The sequence below is a fragment of the Macrobrachium nipponense genome, chromosome 15 (assembly GCF_015104395.2).
Source record: "Macrobrachium nipponense isolate FS-2020 chromosome 15, ASM1510439v2, whole genome shotgun sequence".
Lineage (NCBI taxonomy): Eukaryota > Metazoa > Arthropoda > Malacostraca > Decapoda > Palaemonidae > Macrobrachium > Macrobrachium nipponense.
In genome coordinates, this window is record NC_087208.1 from 64,023,227 (window position 1) to 64,044,542 (window position 21,316).

The 21,316-nt window shown below is 47.4% G+C and overlaps 1 protein-coding gene across 3 annotated transcripts in view; it reads right to left on the minus strand.

Moving 5' to 3' along the window:
* The window catches only part of LOC135195019 (queuine tRNA-ribosyltransferase catalytic subunit 1-like), a 310,854-nt gene that overhangs the window by 238,114 nt on the left and 51,424 nt on the right, over positions 1 to 21,316 (minus strand). The gene's annotated exons all lie outside the window — the stretch shown is intronic.

A 21,316-nucleotide genomic window follows, 5' to 3' on the forward strand; every position in this document is an offset into this window, starting at 1 on the left:
TCTGGGTTTTATTGATTTGGATGTTTCGAAGGAACAAATGAGATCATGTAAATCCTTATTATTGGCCAAATCTAATCCTCTGTTCCTGAATACAGCCGAGAGCATACTCCTGCATCCCTTAATAGTTGGTACAGAAAGATGCGATTTCTCCTTCAGGAAAAGAAGGAAATCTGCAATTTCGGTCACAGAGGTATTGGAGGAGGACAGCTTCTTCGACCTACACCAACTTCTGAACACCTCCCACTTCGATTGGTATACTCGCATAGTGGATGATCTGCGGGCTCTGGCAATTGCGCTTGCCGCCTTGCGAGAAATCCCTCTCGCTCTGACAAGTCTTTCGATAGTCGAAAGGCAGTCAGAGCAAGAGCGGGTAGGTTTTCATGGTACCTCTCGAAGTGGGGTTGTTTGAGCAGATCTGTCCTGTTTGGAAGAAATCTGGGGAAGTCCACCGTCCACTCCATTACCTCTGTGAACCAATTTCGGGATGGCCAATATGGGGCTATCAGAGTCATCCTTGTCCCCTTCGAAGCCACAAACTTTCTGACCACTTCCCCCAGGATCTTGAATGGGGGAAAAGCGTACACATCCAGTCCTGACCAGTTCAGGAGCAAGGCGTCTACTGCATAAGCTCTGGGATCGTCTACTAGAGCGCAAAATGTGTCTATCCTCTTGCAGAAGAATGTGGCGAACAGGTCTATTTGAGGCTTCCCCCAAAGAGACCAAAGACTCTGACACACTTCTGAGTGGAGGGTCCATTCTGTGGGAAGGACCTGGAACCTCCTGCTCAGTCTGTCCGCTCTCACGTTCCTCTCCCCTTGGACAAACCTTGTTAGCAGAGTTACATTCCTTTGATTTGCCCAAATCAGAAGATCTCTTGCCAGTTCGTATAGGGAGAGAGAGTGAGTTCCTCCTTGTTTTCTCACATAAGCCAGAGCGGTGGTATTGTCGGAGTTTATCTGCACTACCCCGTCTCTGACTATGTGTTCGAAGCTCTTTAACGCCAGATGAATTGCTAAGAGCTCCTTGCAATTTATGTGCCATGACACCTGCTCTTCCGACCAGGTGCCTGACACTTCCCTGGATCCTAAGGTTGCACCCCAACCTGTCTCCGACGCGTCTGAAAATAATATCAGGTTCGGGTTCCGCACTTCCAGGGACACACCTCTGTTCTCCTCTAGAGGGGGTAACCACCACCTTAAGTGATTTTTCACTTCTGTCGGGATTGGAAAAGTATCGGAGAGCTGTCCTGTCTTCCAATTCCAACTCCTTCTCAGGAAGAACTGTAGAGGACGGAGATGCAGTCTTCCTGGAGGAAAGAACTGTTCCAGCGAGGAAAGGGTCCCCAGAAGGCTTAACCATTCCCTCGCTGAACTGCGCTCCTTCCCTAAGAAGCTGGATACTGTGGCGCAACCTTTCGTTATTCTCTCTTGAGAAGGAAATACTCGAAAACCCCGAGAATCCATCCGAATCCCCAGATAAACCATGTTCTGGCTGGGGATCATCTGAGATTTCTCGAGGTTTACAATCAATCCTAATGACTTTGTCAGTTCTACAGTCGTTGAGAGGTCCTCCAAACACTGTTTTTGAGACCTGGCCCTGATGAGCCAGTCGTCCAGGTATAGGGAGACGTTTATTCCCATCAAATGAAGATGTCTTGCTACATTCTTCATCATGTCTGTGAAGACTTGAGGAGCCGTGGACAGGCCAAAACACAGGGCCCTGAACTGATAGATCCTTCCCTCCATCATGAAACGAAGGTACTTCCTCGACGAAGGATGAATCGGGATGTCGAAATAGGCGTCTTGAAGATCTAGGGACGCCATCCAATCTCCTTGGCGAAGGGCTGCAAGGACTGAAGCAGACGTTTCCATGCTGAACTTTTGTTTTTCCACGAATCTGTTCAGCGTACTTACATCCAGTACTGGTCTCCACCCCCCCGAAGCTTTCGCCACTAGAAACAAGCGATTGTAAAACCCTGGGAGTTGTGATCCAGTACCAGCTCAATTGCTCTTTTGTCCCACATCTGTTCTACCATTTGACGAAGAGTATCCATCAGTTCAGGGTCCTTGTATCTGGCGGACAGTTCCCTCGGTGTTGATGTCAGGGGAGGGCTGTCCTTGAATGGGATATAATATCCCTTCTTGATGATCGACATGGACCAAGTGTCGGTTCCTATGTTTGCCCAGGCTTCCGCAAAATCTTGTAACCTGGCCCCTACAGGTGTTTGGAGGATCGTTTCCTCATTTCCCCTTCTAAAAGGGCCGGAAGGAAGATCTTCCTCTTCTTTCTGTGGTCTTTCTTCTGGAAATCGATCTAGCTGGAGGGCCTCCTCGAAAGGGCTGCTGCTGCGTTGGACGAGCCCCTTTCTTTTCCTCATTGGCCACAGGCCTATTCTTCCTTGAAGACTGCCTGAGGAGATCTTGAGTCGCCTTCTCAGTTAGTGAATGTGCAATGTCCTTCACCAACTGAGAAGGGAATAAATGCTCTGAGAGAGGAGCGAACAACAAGGCGGACCTCTGCGAAGGAGAGACGGCCTTAGTGAGGTAAGCACTATAAACCGCCCTCTTTTTTAGCATTCCCGCACCAAAGAGGGAGGAGACCTCTGCCGACCCATCCTGAACGGCTTTGTCTATGCATGTCAGGATACTATGCAAAGCTTCGGGGTTTAGCTGTTCCATTTCCTGGGACTTTTTAGCCAAAACCCCTAGGGACCAATCCAGGAAATTAAATACTTCCAAGGTGTGGAAAAGTCCCTTGAGGAGATGGTCCATCTCCGAAAGACCCCATGTTGCTCTGGCCGAGTTCAAGGCGTGTCTCCTCGAGGAGTCTACAAGACTCGAGAAGTCCGATTCGGCCGAATTGGGCAGAGACAATCCCATATTCTCTCCCGTCTCATACCATATGCCTCTTCTACCAGTTAGTTTGGCAGGAGGCATACAAAAGACTGTCCTTCCTAGTTCTTTTTTCGTCTTGATCAAGGAATCTAGCGACTGTAGGGCCCTCTTCATGCATATGGCCGGCTTCATTTTAAGGAAGGACGAAGACTTGTGTGATTTCGTGCTCGAAAAAAGAGAGAGCGGAGAAGGAGGAGCAGCTGGAGTCAACGAATCTCCATACTCTTCTAGAAGGAGAGAAGAAAGAACTTTATAGTTCGAAAGCCCTTCTTTATTCGTTACCTCGTCTTCTGAAAGGTCCTCTAAGTTGAGAGGATCGGAAGGAGAAAGCTCCCTTCTTTCGTCTGTCTCCGCCTTTGATTTCTTCCTTTCCGTAGAAGAACAACTTCTAACAGACGAGGGACTAAGGGCTATTTCCTCCCTCCGCCTATCCTTAGGAGAGTCTTGGATAATTTGCGCCTGGCGCCTGAATGACTCCTGGCGCTTGTCAGGATCTTCTTGTATAGTATGCGCCTGGCGCTTAGCAGGCGTATCTCGCTCTGAATACTCCTGGCGCCTGGCAGGCGCATCGCGCTCAGAATACTCCTGGCACCTGGCAGGCGCATCGCGCTCGGAATACTCCTGGCGCCTGGTAGGCGCATTGTGCCTGGCAGGCGCTTCGCTCCTAGCAGGCGCTTCCTCTACTCTAGCTGGCGCCTGGCGCTTGATTGGCGTTCTGGGCCTCGAACGATCTTGAGAATAATCAGGCTCTTTGCGCCTGGAAGACTCCTCTCTTTCTGAGAGTACTTCAAAGTCATCCTCACTATCAGGTGTTCTCTGGCGCCTACTCGGCACCTGGCTTCTGGCTGGCGCCAGGCGCTTGGCAGGAGTTTCTTCCTTTTCCACTTCTCGCCTGCCTGGTGCTTCACTCCCCCCAGAGATGGCCGCCTGTGCGACAACTCCCCTGGAAGGCTCGTTGCACCTGACAGGCGATCGGTGTCTAGATCTTTTTACAGGAAGCTTATTGTCCTTTCTGCGAGAAGGATCCTTGGAAAGGACTCCTACCAAAGACGCTAGTTGTTCTTGCATATTTATTAAAATCTTCCTGGTAGAGGACTCTTCTTCATCCCAAGCAGGAGAGGGAGATCTGGAAGGAGCTAGAGACTCCCTTACCGCCCAGGGAGTTAACTCCTTTCTAGCTCTCTTTACTACCAAAGGCGCTTCTTCTTCAGAGAAGCGCTCGGGGCTAGAGTTCAATTCAGGCTCTTTCCAGTTCCTCTTCAGCGGACGGGAAAGCTTCGAATCTTTCCATCCTCTTTTCGGTGAAGGCGATCCTGATGACGAAAAGCACTCTCGTGGGACGCTTTTTCTGTAGCGATCCCTGGCAGTCTGAGATGTAACAGATTCTGCCGAAGGGACGCCTGATCGTTGGGGATTCTCAACAACCTCCGTACGGCTTTCGACTTTCCTTCTCCTCTGGGCCAGGGAGCTTGATGCGGTCTAGGCCTGGAGCGTCGCAGAGACGACCATACGCCCCCCTCCACTAACACTGGGACACTTATATCACTCGAAAAATCACCTTCACATTGCTTACCTTCCAATGCTGCCATTTTTTCCTGCATTTTTTGAAGGGAAGCTTTGAGTTCTGCAATTTCAGAAGCCGAATCAGAGGGATTAGCAACCTGTGATCGGCCTGATAAAGAAGGAGAATAATTATAAGAAGAAGAAGCTACAGAACTAGACAGGGGTTCATGAGATCTAGATTTACTACGGCTTTTGTAAGCCGCCTTCCTCTCTCTATCCTTCTCTAACTTCTTCAAGTAAGAAGTTAGTGTCTTCCATTCCTGAGCACTCAATCTTTCACACTCATTACATGTGTTCTCTAAGGAACACTCAACAACTCTACATCCACGGCATGCAGTGATAGGATCTACCGAAACCTTCGGAATCCTCACCTTACAGTAGTACAGAAACCAAAGAGAGTGACAGCAATGCTAACATAAAATTACTTTTTTCACAGATTACCACCCAATACTGTTGAAAATAAACCCCTAAAAGTGCAATTATCAGATGATATTCTTCAATTTATAAAATAAAAATCACCGTTATTATAAAATAGAATTTATTTATAAAAATGTAGTGTGTTGTGTTATATTAAAAATCATATGACAGTAATTTACATCACTAAAGTTTGCAGATTTTACTGATGTCCATAACAGCATTGAGCTTACGACAATATCCTTTGTATCTAAAGAGTAAAATTAACTGTTAATGTAAAAACTTTGTGAACTTTGGTATTTTGCTTCTTCAACTCAATATAACATCAATGCAAGATCATCTGTATCTAAAAAAAATTCTCATTCCTATCCTATTGTTAAGACCTCAGGTTTGTTAGCTATGAAAAATACAAATTGATTTAAAAATTTGTCATTTCTGGGCTCAGCTCGTGTCGGCCTATGAAATATCCTTAAGTTCATTATTTCTAGGTAAAATTATCCTAAAATTACCAGAGAAAAAATAAAATCAAGAAAATGTCAGTAAAACTGACTCGCTCACTCTATAAAAGAAGTGTCGGTATGGAAATAGGGGCGAGTGGGATCACTACCACGAGTCATTTACCATTTAGACCTTCCAACATAAAATCCCCACCTGAGAGAGTTGATACTAAAGGGTGATGCGACCGCTACTACTACTACTACTGACGCCAAGCGGAGAGCAGCGCCTCTAGCGGTCATCCTTAATTATTAGCTCGACAACGCTAGTTGCATCTTTTTTCACTCGTGTTGTTTTCGCTTTGGATTTATCCTTTTCAACGATGGAACGTGCTGCAATCGCTTCGGCTAAGTTAAGTGCCTCATAAGTAATAATTTTTGGTATTCCAGTCTTCCAGGGACCAGTATTTTCCATTTTTTAGGTCATATACGGTCTCCCGGTTGACTTGTGGCGGCCTTGAGTCGCCTCGTGTTGTTAAGATTTCCCGGTCTTCCATACTGGGACATCTTATGCTTATGGGCTCTATTTACGTTCATCGTTTTATTACATCGTATTTAGAGTTAGGACACAGCCCATCCCTTTTACCTTTTATCTCTTAGTTTGGTATTTAGGGCTATACTGTGTTTTTCTGACCCAGCATCCCAGCTCTTGCTCTTCATCGGCTACTGCTGGCTCCGAGTAGTCGACTGTTCTTCGGATCATTCGCCTCCTCCTGGGCTTCTTTCTCTTTTACTCAAGTGTCTCTTCTATCTTTTACGATGTATTTACTTATTATCAGTGTTATTTAGGGTGTTAGGCTAGCCTAGGTGCCTTGTGCCATGTGTTGGTACAGTCTGGTTCACGTGGCCCCTCTGTGGTTGTGTTGCTATCGCGTCCTAGGCCACCTACGATCACGTGTCCCATTAGGCACCTTACCCTCCCCTTCCCTCCCCTCCCTACCATGTGGTAGGGAGGGGTCTGGTGGATCTCCTTGGTTGTCATGACAACTACCGTAGCCTACCTCCCTCTCCCTCCGAGGGGGCCAGAGGAGTTCCGTACCAGCTGGGGGCTAGGGTGACCACTTCTCGGGTACCAGGTTACCTGGCGGGTCGGTAAGTAGGGACGGGGGGTAGGCCACCCCCCTCTCTCTCTCGTCGCCGTGTTCACGCCGGGATTCCCCCCCCTGTTTTCCCCATTCCCAAACCCTTCCCCTACCTTAACGGACGGAGCTCCCGCTGAAGCCGGGAGCCCCTTCGGTTATAGTCCACCTGGCTCCGCCAGCGGGCGGGGTGAGAAATTACTAGTGGTCTATATTGCTTGCCTACTATATCCTGATTTTTCGCTACCGGAGGAGAGCTCGCTCCTTACCCGGGCACTCCTCTAGTAGACGGAAAGAGTTATATCTCATTCTATAAGGATATACCCTTACTGATACGATGATTATTGGTTTTATTAGTTTTATGTACTATCTCCGTCGTTCTCCGTCGTGGTTTCATGGCCCCTCACCACTCCTGGTTGGAACTTTTTTCCTGTCTCCGGCGTAAGCTGCAGACCCCCACCAACCGCCTATCTAACCACACGTTTTGCGGCGGAGCACTAATTTAATCTAACTTACATGCTCCGGCATGCAGCGGAGTCTATGTTAGGCTGTAAGTGTGCACTCTGATACTCATGTATCTCTCCACTTACAGGCTACCAACTGCCAAGATCCAGGTTGTAACGCTGTTTTGTATGACCCCTGCGCCCATGAAGAATGTAGGACCCACGCCCCGTGTGCCACTACCCACAACGGGATGATTGTTTGGCACCCTGAGGCATGCACCATCTGCTATGACCTCGTGAGTCAGCTTTTGGGTGGGGTAAGTTAACTCCTGGACAGTTTTCCTGTTACCAATGATTTACCCTTAGTTTTAAGCTCCTTTAAACCGTATCTCCGCCGCTAGAAGCTTCATATCACCTTCTCTTGCAGGCTGCCGCCGTGAAAGAAGTCGCCCTAGCAACCCTGAAAGCTTGGGTAGGCGGCTTCGGGAAGAACGCCGCCAAGGGCCAGCCTTACATTTTAGATAAGAAGCTGGCCATCCAGATCTTCCCCGGAGGCAAGGCGACGGGGTACGTGGACCCCATCTCAGCAGCCCAACTCATAGCTTCCATCCAGCAGGAGGTGCAGCAGGCGTTTGGGTCCGTCTCGACGCAGGAGCCTGTTCCAGACGTAGCTAACCTGGATCTTAATCTTGAGCCTATGGCGGTAGGTGCGGAGGATTTGTTGGTTGAGGTAAGTGTTTCGGGCGCTCAAGGTCTACCCTTGAGCGCTCCTGGATCTTCTTCCCCTGTTCCTTCTTCTTCCTCTTTTCAAGGCTTCACGGGATCTGAGATCCCTTCTCGTTCACCCGCTCTCTCTGTACCCCCGAAGGTGAAGGGACATAGAGAACAGAAGACCCTCCATAAGACGACTTCTAAGAAGTCGTCGTCTTCTTCGGCTAGGAAGTCTACGACATCCTACGCCGATGCGGTGAAGGCGAAGCCTAGCTCTTCTCATTCGAAGAGCTCAAGAAGCAAGGCTTCTAAGGAGAAGGCCCGCGCTCCTGCCGAGCCAGTGCCTTCTCCCCGGTCATCTACCGGTATCTACTCCGGTAACTCCTGTTGGGGTAGCGGGACCTAGCTCTTTTGATCCCACCACTTTCTCAGCAGGAGTGTTGCAACAAGTGGGAGAGATGGTTGGCTCTCTCGGTACTAGGTTTGAGCAAATGTTTGCGCAACTTTCTAGTACCATCAACCAATCTGGTCAATCAATACAAGACCTCTCTAACCGAGTTAGGGAGCATGATGACCGCTTTCGCTGGCCTCACTCAGGCCCCTCAAGCGAACTACCCCTGTGGCAGGTACTGGTCTCCTCCAGCTACCTCCTTATGAATCCCTACCAGCCTTCTCTATGGATAACCCCTGGAGGGTGGCAGCTTATGCCCCCTTCAAGGATGGCATGATTTCCATTCCGGAGTGTGGAACTAGAAGGATTGAGGACTTCGAGTTCTACCCCCCCGGACTGACTCAGCCTTTCATAGGGTATGCTAGGCTTACGGTGACTGCTCTCAATAGGGAGGATAAGATCTCTAGAGAGACTGTGCTGTTAGTAGGGATCACGCACAGAGGGAATGGGTTCACTGCCTGGAGGATTGGGATTGTACCAATACCAAACTCCAGGCATTCAAGAGCCCCTTCACTATCTTCGCTACGGAGGAGGAGGCTTCTCTTCCATTCGCTACTAAGATAGTAGAAGCGACTCTCCAAGCAGTCCTTAAAGACGAGCCCATGCCACAATTGAGAGAGGCGGAATCAACATCTCCGCTCTTTCTGTCCTTCGGAGAATTGTGGGAGAACCTACCTGCCAACTTTTCAGTAGGTAAGCTGAAGCCAGACTGTGCGATGGATCAGTTTGGCGAGAAGCTCCAAGGCTGCCTGATAGCCTTATTCAGGCAGAATTCGACGCCCGCGCACAAGATTTGGGAGATCTCTTAACTCCCTTATCATTACGGAGATGGCTGCTCTTTTCCTCCTATGCTACGGAACCACTTTTTAAGATACTGGCTAAATCCCAGCTCCAGTCGGTTCAAGCTGATGCCTTTGACTTCTTCTCAGCCAGAAGAAACTGCCGAAAGCATGTTTTGCAGGAGGCAACTATTAGGCACGAGCCTAATAGGCTTCTAGCTTCCAGCATGTGGGGTGCGGACCTCTTCCCAGAAGCTTCTGTGAATGAGGTGCATCACGAGGCTGCTAGGCTTAACCAGAGCCTTAGAGCCAGATGGGGCATCTCTTCCAAGAGGAAGCAAGAGAGCGCCCCTGCTGCTGGTAAGAAATTGAAGAAAACTGGTAGGAGATTCCAACCCTACCAAAAACAGCAGCAACAACAATATTTCGTCCAAGCCGTCCCAGTTACACAACAGGGACAGCCTTCAACTTCTAAGCAGACACAGCCCATTCTCCTGTTGTCTCCTCAGAATCAGCCCTCGACCTCATTACACCGTCTCGCCAGCTTTCAACTCAATGTATGAAGAGCCCAAGCCTTCCCAACCTTTCAACGAGGTTTTTTCTTAGGGGGAGCAGAGGCGGAGAGGCTCTCCTTTCGCCAACGAGGCAGAAGAGCTTGCAGAGGCAAGTCACTTCAGAGGAGGGCGCGGAGGGCAACCCGCTCAACAACAGTGAGGCTCCCCAGGTAGGAGGGAGGCTGTTCCTCTTCCGTCACAGGTGGGGGTTCAGCAAATGGGCACAGAGCATTGTGTCCAAAGGATTGGGTTGGAGTTGGATCAAAGATCCTCCTCCAAACAGATCATTCTATCAGATACCATCAAAGGAGTTGACAGATTATGCGGAAGAACTCCTTCAGAAAGGAGCTATTGCGAGAGTCAAGCATATAAAATTTCAAGGTCGCTTGTTCAGCGTGCCAAGAAAGGCTCAACAAAAAGAAGGGTAATCTTAGACTTGTCAAAGCTAAACTCTTTCATTCATTGCGACAAATTCAAAATGCTCACCATCTCGCAGGTACGGACCTTACTTCCCCGTGGGGCTGTCACAACCTCTATCGATCTTACAGATGCATACTATCATATCCCTATAGCCAGACACTTCCGTCCATTCCTAAGCTTCAAACTAGGAAATCAGACGTTCTCATTCAAAGTGATGCCCTTCGGTCTGAACGTAGCCCCCAGGGTATTCACGAAAATAGCAGAAGTGGTAGTTCAACAATTGAGAACACAAGGGATAATGGTAGTAGCGTACCTCGACGATTGGTTAATCTGGGCACCAACGGTCGAGGAATGCCTCAAAGCCACGAAGAAGGTAGTACAATTTCTGGAACATCTGGGGTTCCAGATAAACAAAACGAAATCCAGACTCACTCCGGAGTCGTTTTCAGTGGCTAGGAATCCAATGGGATTTATCCTCCCACAATCTGTCAATTCCGGTGGTCAAAAGGAAAGAAATAGCCAAGTCTGTGAGGCAATTTCTCAAAAGCAAACAAGCTTCAAGGAGAAACCAGGAAAGAATCCTAGGTTCCCTTCAATTTGCCTCAGTGACAGACATCCTCCTGAAAGCAAGACTGAAAGATATAAAAGGGATTTTGACGAAGGAAAAATCTATTTCTGGGTGATTGGCTCGTGTCGCCCTATGAAAGGATCCTTAATATCATTCTTTCTAGGTAAAATTAATCTAAAATTACCAGAGAAAAACAAAATTAAGAAAATGTCAGTAAAACTGACTCGCTCACTCTTAAAAAGAAGTGTCGGTATGGTAATAGGGGCGAGTGGGAACACTACCACGAGACATTCACCAATTAGACCTTCCAATCAGAATCCCCACAAGAGAGAGCTGATACCAACGGGCGATGCAGCCGCTACTACTACTACTAGAGGACGCCACGGACAGCAGCGCCCCTAGCGGTCATCCTTAATCTAAAAACATCTTGTCCTGCAGGGGGGGCAAACAATAACAGGGTGGGTTTCATAGGGCGACACGAGCCAATCACCCAGAAATAGATTTTTCCTTCGTCAAAATCCCTTTTCTGGGCTCAGCTCGTGTCGGCCTATGAAAGAGTACCAGAGAAACAGACAAGATGGAAAAAAGGGACAAATGAAAAGCAGTGTAAAATGAGGGATATAATAGTAAATCAATTACAGCATATAAACTAAGTACTTATAATCTAACTTATTTTAAACAGAAACATAAAAGAAAGTTAGTAATGTAAAGTACTTAAAATTACAGTAAACACAGTAAATATAATAATGCAGTGTAATTTTTACAAATTAGATTTACTTAGAAAATTATTTACTAATATAACAAATACATTTTGTGTCCTACCCTAGCATAAAAATAAGGTAGGTACACTGAAGTACAATATCAGTACAAGTGTGGATGTCCCTAGCAAAATAAGGGACAATCCACTAGTATGATTCAGCGCTAAGGCTAGGATATCCGAGTAGCATGGCGATAGGGTGAGGCATGTTGGCTGAGGTAGGTAGAAAGGAGACCTGGATCTATACTACGACTACTATACAGTATCAGGAGAAACAATGTTTCCCGCTGCTACTGCTGAAATTTTAAAGATTCCAAGGACTTTAGATAATGACGTTTAAAGACTGTCGGGATTTCCATCCAGTATACTTTTTAAGATCCTCAAAGTTCATATGTTGAAAGTAATTAATTGAGGTGGCTACTCCCCTGATGTCATGTGCTTTTGGGAATGAATCAGGATTGGCTTGTTTAATAAAGTAAAGGATTTGTTGTCTAATACCTTTTACTGACAAAGTACCACCTTTTTCTCTCATGAGAGAGGACCTGAGGATCTTGAGGATGTACGAGATAGAAAGGCTCTTAAAGTTGATACTGGGCAGAGAGAAGGATCTTGGGGAAGTGGGATGACTTTCCAAGGAGCCCACCTTGCCAGAGGATCCTCATTTTTAGCTAAAAGCTACGATCCGGAGCAAGCAGAACTTCTCCTGAGGGGAGGAATTCCCACATGACCGCATCTCTGGATAGAGCCGACAGTTCTGAAATTCTAGCTCCTGAAGCTAGGCTTAATAAGAATAATGTCTTCCTAAGAAGCATTATGAATGTACAAGACGAAGTTGTCAGTATCTGAAGCTAGTTTGAGGACATCATTTAAGAACCATGAAACTGCAGTAGGCCTTTGATAAGGTCTAAGGTCTAGCACAGGCTTTAGGAATAGACGTGAAATAAGATTCAGTCAGATCTATCTGAAAACCTAACTGAAAGATCTTCTTCAAAGCCGATTTATGAGTAGTAATAGTGCTAGCTGCTAAACCTTTTTCAAACAAGGACCTGAAAAAGGATATAGCTAGATTAACTGTCATGGTTGTAGTGTTTGATTCTTTCAGGAAAGATGCTAATTTTTTAACAGCTGAGTCATATTGTCTAATGGTTGACTCTCTCTTATCTGATTCTAGAAGAGAATATTTTGTGGATCAATATTAGCATCTTTATTAGCCGCAAACTTCATGAAGTCCATAAAGTTAGGGTCTGAAGAATTCCTGAGGAAGCGAACACAGTCCTCATTTGTACTGATTGTGACGCTTGGGATTGGGAATCCGTTGAGGTCGGAGACCCAATTCCAGAAGAAGAGGATACCAGTTGCTCTTGGGCCAGTCCGGTGCAATCAGAGCTACTATTCCTTTGAAAGTCCTCAGCTTGCTTAAGACTTTCAAGAGAAGATTCACTGGAGGAAAAACATAAATTTTTCTCCACTGATCCCAATCTAACGACAGGGCGTCCGTGGCATAAGCCAGAGGGTCCAGGTTGGGGGCCACATAGCAAGGGAGCTTGTGGTTCGCTTGTGAGGCGAAGAGATCTACTTGGAGACCTGGGACTCTCCGGCTTATCCACTGGAATGACCCGTCGTCTAGGGACCATTCTGATTCCAGAGGCACTGACCGGGAAAAACCAAAGCGTCTGCCACTTCACATTTCTTACCCCCGCCAGGTGAGTGGCGGACAGATGCCATTTGTGTTTGTTTGCTAGGGCAAAAATGGCTATCATGACATGGTTCACATGCTTGGATTTGGACCCTCCTCTGTTGATGCAATGAATAACTACCACTGCACTGTCCAAAACTAGCCTTTTAGATGAGACTTTTTTCGGGGGAAGCAGTCTCTTCAAGGTAAGAAATACTACTGCCATTTGCTTCCAGAACGTTTTATGTGGAGCTGGCGAAATTGAACTGACCAAGTCCCCTGAACCTGTTTGAACTGAGAATATCCCCCCCACCCGGACAGGGAGGCATCCGTGTGAATGGTTAACACTGGAAGGGGATATTGAAGGGGTACCTGCTTGGCTAAGTTCTTTACTTTCGACCATGGACGGAGTTGATTGCGAAGGATCTGTGGAATTACTGACAACTTGTCTCGAGATTTGGTGTTTGCTCTCGATCGCCAAACTCGATTTATATCTTTTAGCCTTGCTTTCAGGAGGATATCTGTTACCGAAGCAAACTGAAGGGACCCTAGGATTCTTTCCTGGTTTCTCCTTGATGTTTGCTTGCATTGAGAAATTGCCTGACAGATTTTGCTATTTCCTTCCGTTTGGCCACTGGAATTGACAGATTGTGGGAAGACAAATCCCATTGGATTCCCAGCCACTGAAAACGAGACTCCGGGGTAAGTCTGGATTTCGTTTTTGTTTATCTGGAACCCCAGATGTTCCAGAAAGTGAACTACCTTTTTGGTGGCATTGAGACATTCCTCGACGGTTGGTGCCCAGATCAACCAATCGTCGAGGTAAGCTGCTACCATGATTCCCTGAGTTCTCAATTGTTGTACAACCACTTCTGCTATTTTCGTGAATACCCTGGGGGCTACATTCAGACCGAAGGGCATCACTTTGAATGAGAATGTCTGATTTCCTAGCCTGAACCCTAGGAATGGGCGGAAGTGTCTGGCTATAGGGATATGATAGTATGCGTCTGTAAGATCGATGGAGCATGTGACGGCTCCACGCGGAAGTAAGGTCCTTACTTGCGAGAGGGTAAGCATCTTGAACTTGTCGCAACGAATGGAAAGAGTTTAGCTTTTGACAAGTCTAAGATACCCTTCTTTTTGTTGAGCCTTTCTTTGGCACGCTGAATAAGCGACCTGAAATTTTAGATGCTTGACTCTCGCAATAGCTCCTTTCTGAAGGAGTTCCTCCGCGTAATCGTTCAATTCCTCTGATGGTATTTGGTGGAATGATTTGATTGGAGGAGGATCTTTGATCCAACTCCAACCCAACCCTTTGGACACTATGCTCTGTGCCCAATTGCTGAACCCCCACCTGTGACGGAAGAGGAACAGCCTCCCTCCTACCTGGGGAGCCTCATTGTTGATGGGCGGGTTGACCACCACGCCCTCCTCTGAACTGCCTGCTCCTTGTCGCCCGTCCTGCGCCACGCTGGCGAAAGTAGCCTCTCGCCCTACCTCTCGGCTGCTTTTGTTAAAGGGAGTGTAGCCCTGACCTTCATACGTAGGGTTGAAAAGGCCGGCGAGAGTGCGTAGGAGGTCGACGGTTGTGATTGAGGAGACAGCAGGAGGATGGGCTGGTTCTGTTTCGAACTACCAGGTTGTCCCTGTTGGGTAACCGGGACGGCCTGAACAAATTGCTGCTGTTGCTGGTGTTTCTGGTAAGGCTGGAACCTTTTACCAGACTTCTTTGGTTTCTTACCAGTAGTGGGGGCGGATTCTTGCTTCCTCTTAGATGAAATTCCCCACCTAGCTCTAAGGCTCTGGTTGAGCCTAGCAGCCTCGTGGTGCACTTCATTTACAGCGGATTCTGGGAAGAGATCCGCTCCCCACATGCTAGAAGCCAGGAGTCTATTAGGCTCGTGCCTAATAGTGCACTCTGCAGAACGTGCTTTCGGCAATTTCCTCCTAGCTTGGAAGAAGTCGAAAGCATCTGTCTGAACCGTCTGAAGCTGGGATTTGGCCAAGATCTTAAACAGCGGTTCTGTAGCATATGAAAGAGCTGCCATTTCCGTTATTATTAGAGAATTGAGGGACCTGCCAAACCTAGTTCGCGCGTCAAACTCCGCCTGAATCAAGGGAATCAGGCAGCTTGGAAGCTTCTCGCCGAACTGGTCCATGGCGCAGTCCGGTTTGAGCTTGCCAAGCGTGAATGTGGCTGGCAAGTTCTCCCACAATTCTCCAAAAGCTGGGAAGAGCGGAGAAGTAGACTCCGCCTCCCTTAGCTGTGGCATGGGCTCATCCTTGAGGACTGCCTGAAGAGTCCGCTCTACTAAACTAGATTTTCGTGGCGAACGGAAGAGAAGGGGCCTCTTCTTCCGTCGCAAAAATAGTGAAAGGACTCTTATAGGCCTGGAGCTTAGTGTTTGTGTCACTCCCAGTCCTCAAGGCAGTGAACCCATTCCCGTTGGGCATGATCCCTACTGTAGAGAACATCTTCCCTAGAGATCTTGTCTTCCCTAGTAAGAGCCGCTACAGTCAGCCTAGCATAGCCGATGAAAGGCTGCGCCAGACCCGGAGGATAAAACTCGAAGTCCTCAATCCTTCGAGTTCCACACTCCGGGATAGAGATCATCCCATCCTTAAATGGAGCGTAGGCGGTCTACTCTCCAAGGGTTCTCCATAGAGAAATAAAGCTGGCAGAGAGTCGTATGGCGGGAGCTGGAAAATACCAGCACTTGGCCCTGGGGAGACTGGAAGAGGGACCTGAGAGAGCCCAGCCACTCGGTCCTCATTCTCTCTAACCCTGTTAGAGAGATCCTGGATGGATTGGCTGATTGAGACAGAGTGCTTGACAGTTGTGCAAACATCTGCTCAAATTTCGTCCCCAGGGCGGAGACTTGCGAACCAACCATCTCACCCACCTGTTGCATCACCACTGCTGAGAAAGCAGTGGGATCAAAGGTGCTGGGTCCCGCTCCTCCCACCGGCGTTGCCGGAGTGGATGCGGTGGAGGCAGGAGAAGGCACTGGCTCGGCGGGAGCGCGAGCCTTCTCCTTAGAAGCCTTGCTTCTAGAGCTCTTCGAGTAAGAAGAGCTCGGCTTGGCCTTCACCGCGTCAGCGTAAGAAGTCGAAGACTTCCTAGCCGAAGAAGACGAAGACGACTTCTTAGAAGTCGTCTTAGATAGTCTTCGGTTCTCTCTGTCCCTTCACCTTAGGAGGTACAGAGAGAGCGGGAGAGCGGGTAGGGATCTCAGATCCCACAAAGCCTTGGAAAGAGGCGCTCGAAGAAGGGACAGGAGAAGAATCCAGGAAACCCAAGGAAAGGAAAGCCCTTGGGCGCCCGACACACCTACCTCAACCAACAAATCCTCTACTCCAACCGCCATCGGCTCGATGTTTAGGTCCAGGGCAGCGACGTCCGGGACCGACTCCTGTGCAGCTACGACCCCGTAAGATTGCTGGAGATCTTGCTGGATGGAGGCTATGAGAGGGGCTGCGGACAAGGGGTCAACGTACCCTGTTGACTTGCCCGCCGGGAAGATCTGGACGGCCAGCTTCTTATCAAGGATGTACGGCTGGCCTTTGGCGGCGTTCTTCCCGAAGCCGCCCACCCACGCTTTCAGGGTAGCAAGGGCGACCTCCCTCACACTAGTAGCCTGGAAGAAAGGGCGAGATGAGCTTCTAATGGCGGAACGGGGTTAACAAACTTATGTCTAAGAGTTGTTAGTAAATGATAAAGAAGCCTATAATCGACTTACCCCCTCCAGCCAGCTGACTGACTAGGTCGTAGCAGATGGCGCAGGCTTCCAGGGTGCCAGACGATCATATCGTTGAATGACGTGGCACAAGGAGCGTGAGACCTGCACTCATCGTGGGCCGCAGGGGTCGTTTACAACGTCCCGCGTTGCACGCCGGGACCTGACAGTTGGTAGCCTGTAAGTGGAAAAATACATGAGTATCAGGGAGAACACTTACAGTCTAACAGTTGCTCCGCTGGTGCCGGAGCGAGAAAGTTAGATTAAACCAGAGCCCCGCCATAATACGTGTGGTAACAAGGTTGGTTGGTTGTCCTAGGCTATGCTCCGCTGACGGCGGGGACAAAAGATAGAATCCAACCAGGAGTGGTGGTAAAAGGAAACCACGACGAAAAATGGCGGGGATGGTAAGCATATGAATAATAAAATTAAACAAATCATCGTAAAATTAGGGTATATCCTTAAAATAACAATAATATCAAACCTTCCTCCACCCGTCTACTAGAAGAGTGCCCGGGTAAGAAGCAAGCTCCCTTCCGGTAGCGGGGGAGAGATATAAGGATATAGTAGGCAAGCAACCGACCACTAGTAGTGACCACCCCGCCCGCTGGCGGAGCCAGTAATCTATAACCAAAGGTGCCCCGGCTGCGACGGAAGGCTCCGTTCGTTATAGAAAGGGAAGGTGGCTGAGCAACTGGGGAAGGGGGGGGAGGGTCTCGGCGTAACACGGCGGGAGAGAGAGAGGGGGGGGGGGTGGTCCTACTCCTCCCCGTCTCAACAACTACCCGCTCGGAGACACGGTACCCCCCTATGAGTGGTCGCCCTATACCCCCCGCTGGGAGGAACCCCTGGCCACCTCAGAGAGGGAGGGATGGAGGCAAACTGAGGTTGTCATGACAACCAAGGGGTCCCCCAGCACCTCCCTATACCTGGTAGGGAGGGAAGGGGAAGGGTAAGGTGCGATGGAACACGTGACCGCAAGTGGCCTAAGCCGCGAGCAACACAACCGTGGGAGGGCCACGTGAACCAGGCTGTACCAAATCATGGAACATGCACCTAGGCTAGCCTAACACCCTAAATAGAATAAAATTACATCGTAAAGATGGAAAGAACACTTTAGTTAAAGAAAAATCTGAAAAAGAGCCCAGGATGAGGCAAACTGTTCCGAGGAACAGAAGCCTACTCGGAGCCAGCGAAAGCCGATGAAGAGCAAGAGCCGGGATGCTGGGCTGGAACAATAATAATAGCCCTAAATACCAAACTAAGAGAAATGGTAAGGGGGCTAATCTTGCTAAAACTCGATGTAAAAACGATGAACGTAAAAGGTAAGCCCATAAGTATAAGAAGTCCCAGTATGGAGGACCGGGAATTCTTAACATGGCAGCATGGCGCCGCCACGAGACAACCGGGAAACCGTATATGACCTATTAGAAGGAAAATACTGGTTCCCGGAAGATAAAATTATAGTAAAACATTACTTATGAGGCACTTAACTTAGCCGTTGCAATTGCAGAACGTTCCATATCGAAGAAGATAATAATCCCGTAAAGGCACAGCACAGAGAAAAATGCGTCTGTACGCTAGCGCTAAATATTAAGGATGACCGCTAGGGGCGCTGCTGTCCGTGGCGTCCTCTAGTAGTAGTAGTAGCGGCTGCATCGCCCGTTGGTATCAGCTCTCTCTTGTGGGGATTCTGATTGGAAGGTCTAATTGGTGAATGTCTCGTGGTAGTGTTCCCACTCGCCCCTATTACCATACCGACACTTCTTTTTAAGAGTGAGCGAGTCAGTTTTACTGACATTTTCTTAATTTTGTTTTTCTCTGGTAATTTTAGATTAATTTTACCTAGAAAGAATGATATTAAGGATCCTTTCATAGGCCGACACGAGCTGAGCCCAGAAATAGAGTTTGGCGGTCAAGAGCAAACGCCAAATCTCGGGACAAGTTGTCAGTGATTCCACAAATCCTTCGCAATCAGCTCCATCCATGGACAAAAGTGAAGAATCTTGCCAAATTGGTATACCCCTTCAATATCCCCTTCCGGTGTTAACCATTCACACGGATGCCTCCCTGTCCGGTTGGGGGGGATATTCTCAATTCAAGCAAGTTCAGGGGACTTGGTCCGTTCAATTCCGCCAGCTCCACATAAACGTTCTGGAAGCAATGGCAGTATTTCTTACCCTGAAGAGACTCCTTCCCCCAAAGAAGTCTCATCTAAGACTAGTTTTGGACAGTGCAGTGGTAGTACATTGCATCAACAGAGGAGGGTCCAAATCCAAACACGTGAATCATGTCATGATAGCCATCTTTGCTCTAGCAGACAAGCACAAATGGCATCTATCTGCCACTCATTTGGCAGGGGTAAGAAATGTGATAGCGGACGCACTATCCCGGTCAGTCCCTCTGGAGTCAGAGGATATGCCAGAGAGTCCCAGGTCTCCAAGTAGATCTCTTCGCCTCACAAGCGAACCACAAGCTCCCTTGCTATGTGGCCCCCAACCTGGACCCTCTGGCTTATGCCACGGACACCCTGTCGATGGACTGGAATCAATGGAAGAAAATCTACATTTTTCCTCCAGTGAATCTTCTTTTGAAAGTTCTGAGCAAGCTGAGGACTTTCAAGGGACTGGTAGCTCTGATCGCTCCAGATTGGCCAAAAAGCAACTGGTATCCTCTGCTTCTGGAATTGGGTCTCCGACCTCAACGGATTCCCAATCCCAAGCTGTCGCAATCAGTACAAATGAGGACCGTGTTCGCTTCCTCAGGAATTCTTCAGACCCTAACTTTATGGACTTCATGAAGTTTGCGGCTAAAAAAGATGCTAACATTGATCCACAAAACATCCTCTTTCTGGAATCAGATAAAAGAGAGTCAACTATTAGACAATATGACTCAGCTGTTAAAAAGTTAGCATCCTTCCTGGAAAGAATCAAACACTACACCATGACAGTTAACTTAGCTATATCCTTTTTCAGATCCTTATTTGAAAAAGGCTTAGCAGCTAGCACCATTACTACTAATAAATCGGCTTTGAAGAAAATCTTTCCGTTGGGTTTTCAAATAGACTTAACAGAATCTTACTTTACGTCTATTCCCAAAGCCTGTGCTAGACTTAGACCTTCTCAAAGGCCTACTTCAGTTTCATGGTTCTTAAATGATGTCCTCAAACTAGCCTCAGATACTGACAACTCGTCTTGCACATTCATAATGCTACTTAGAAAGACGTTATTTTTGTTAAGCCTGGCTTCAGGAGCCAGAATTTCAGAACTGTTGGCTCTATCCAGAGATGCGGGTCATGTAGAATTTCTCCCCTCAGGAGAAGTTCTACTTTCTCCGGATCGCAGTTTTTTAGCTAAAAACGAGGATCCCCTTGCAAGGTGGGCCCCTTGGAAAGTTATCCCACTTCCGCAAGATCCTTCTCTTTGCCCAGTATCAACTTTAAGAGCCTTTCTATCTCGTATATCCTCTAAATCCTCAGGTCCTCTCTTTATGAGAGAAAAAGGTGGCACTTTATCAGTGAAAGGAATCAGAAAACAGATCCTTTACTTCATTAAACAAGCCAACCCTGAATCATTTCCAAAAGCACATGATATCAGAGGAGTAGCCACCTCAATTAATTATTTCCAACATATGAATTTTGAGGATCTTAAAAAGTATACTGGATGGAAATCACCGACAGTCTTTAAACGTCATTACCTGAAGTCCTTGGAATCTTTAAAATTTTCAGCAGTAGCAGCGGGAAACATTGTTTCTCCTGATACTGCACAGTAGTTGTAGTATAGATCCAGGTCTCCTTTCTACCTACCTCGTCCAACATGCCTCACCCTATTGCTATGCTCTTCATAATACTCTAGCCTTAGCCGCTAGGATCGTATTGGTGGACTGCCCCTTATTTTTCTGCTAGGGGCATCCACATTGTGTGCATATAATGTGCTTCAGTATTTCTACCCTTATTTTTATGCTAGGGTAGAACACAATGAGTTTGTATATTTTGTAAATAATACTTAAATTAGTGAATCATTATATATTGTTCTATTACCATTATACTATTATGTACCTCCATTTTCTAGTATAAGCTAATTTTAAGTACTTTATGTTAATATGGTATAGTTAACCCACCATTATTTAGTATAAGCTAGTTTTAAGTACTTTTTGTTAGTATACTGTAATGAGTCTTGATTCACTTATATTATATCAATCTTTTTACTATTTGGTTTCATTTGTCCTTTTATTACATCTTGTCTGTTTCTCTGGTACTATTTCATAGGCCGACACAAGCTGAGCCCAGAAAAGGGATTTTGACGTAGGAAAAATCTATTCCTGGGTGATTGGCTCGTGTCGCCCTATGAAACCCACCCTGTTCCTTTTTGCCCACCCTGCAGGACAAGATGTTCATGTATTAAGGATGACCGCTAGAGGCGCTGCTCTCCGCTTGGCGTCAGTAGTAGTAGTAGTAGCGGTCACATCACCCTTTAGTATCAGCTCTCTCAGGTGGGGATTTTATGTTGGAAGGTCTAAATGGTAAATGACTCGTGGTAGTGATCCCACTCGCCCCTATTTCCATACCGACACTTCTTTTATAGAGTGAGCGAGTCAGTTTTACTGACATTTTCTTTTGATTTTATTTTTTTTCTCTGTAATTTTAGGATAATTTTACTAGAAATAATGAACTTAAGGATATTTCATAGGGCGACACGAGCCAATCACCCAGAAATAGATTTTTCCTATGTCAAAATCCCTTTTTTCTTTCCCTTTTATCTATCTACCTAGACAGGGA